We start from the raw sequence: 1,844 nt of genomic DNA on the forward strand, positions 1-1,844 counted from the left end.
GTCGCATGTACAGAGCAGATGTGTCATTATTATTAACATCATTTAGATGGTGGTTATGACCCAATAGTACCACCCACACAATGTGAAGAGTAAAAGGAACCAAATAAATCTATTCTCTCTAGCACCTGCATAATTGAAAAGAAATTGACCTATAGGAGCCCTGTGAGCTCCTGCTCACGTCTGGTCCCGACCCACTTCGGCATTTGAAACTACAAGCGACAAGAGGTTTGTTTTGCCCTGAGCAGTTCAGCTGCCTCTGCTCGCCCCACCGACAAAGAGTCAAAGAGAGAAAGTGTCACTGAAAAGACACAAAGCGAGATGTGAAACAAAGAGGGCTCAAACCGAGTAAACATCGGGTCATCATCTGAACGGTGGCGAAAGGTCCGTGAAGATATGGACCCGGTGCTGATACAGCGAGTTTCTGTTGAGCAGGTAACCTTCGTCTTTATTGTGGATGTTGTGACACAGATAAGTTTCATGCCGATGCTGCTGATGACTGTGAAGCTGCCGTTAGTTTGTTTCTGTGTTATTAGACTGTGTCTGTCTCTGCAGTGTTGTCAACACGTGTTTACTATTTATTTCTCCATAACAACCTCTCGCCCGGTCACTGCTCAGCTGTTTTGCTAACCCTCCTCCCGGTCTTGTCCGTTTGTTTTCAACGAAGCCTTTGCTGAATCAACATGATGGATTATCATATAGGCGTTACGATGTGTGTATTTGTGTGTCTTATCTGTCATAAACAAGAGATCACGGTTTACGGCACGTTTGTGTCGCGGTGCTGCTCAGACAGCAGCTGGGACACACACAGCTGGTCCGAGGCTCATGCAGGTTTGTTTTTCAGCCACGATGTGGAAGCGATCGTTGTGATGAAAGCTGACGGCAGCATCTGTTGGTCTCTTGGCCCTCAGTAACTTTTAGAAGTGGCTAACTTAGCTGTTGTAACTTATTACGTAGCTGTAAGGTAACGTAGCTGTAGCATGCTAATGACGTTACGCTAGCTTGGCTGTGGAGCTCAGCTGTGGACATTGTAATGACTTACAAGAGTTACGTGAGTTTCAACGTGCATTGTAATAACTTTATCTGTGAATCCCACATCGTTACTCTGCAGTCAAAGCTGCTGTATTTGGTTTCTGCCGGCTCGTTGCTCTCGGTGCTTGTTGGGGTGTGTGTGTGTGTGTGTGTGTGTGTGTGTGGGGGGACCAGAGCTTTAAGTAATATTTAATAATATCACCAGTTTCTGTCACATGGACTGTAAATAAAAACATTATTTAAGTTCAGAGAGAGTTTATTGATGCGTCATCACATCTTTAATCTTCAGTTTGATCTTCATCACCTCATCACACACACACACACACACACACACACACACACACACACACACACGCTGAGTGTCTTTGAAGTCCAGTAGTGGGGGGGCAGTGGGGGTGTCTGTCATCTCATGAAGTATTCATGTAGCATGTCAAGTGTGTGTGTGTGTGTGTGTGTGTGTGTGTGTGTGTGTGTGTGTGGTTTTCGCGGCTGCTGTGTGTCGACACGACGAGGAGGTGGGGCTGTGAAGAGAGGGGGGAGGAGGAGGAGGAGGAGGAGGAGGAGGAGGAAGGTGAGCGAGGCAGACGGACAGACGGACGGTTGGAGCATCGCCAGTGTTTCCCGGCAACAACAGCAGCGAGAGGCAGGAATCCAGCCGCTCCTCATTCACTCGTTTATTTCTACCTCTAATCCTTTATCCTGCTTCCCTTCATCCCCCCTCTCTCTCCTGGAGTTAGAGGAGGAGGAGGAGGGAGGAGGAGGAGGAGGAGGAGGAGGAGGGAGGGGTGGAGAGGAGAGGAGAGGCATTGCGATAC

This window comes from Pagrus pagrus, assembly GCF_965226575.1.
Source record: "Pagrus pagrus genome assembly, chromosome: 16".
In the NCBI taxonomy this organism is placed as follows: Eukaryota; Metazoa; Chordata; class Actinopteri; order Spariformes; family Sparidae; genus Pagrus; species Pagrus pagrus.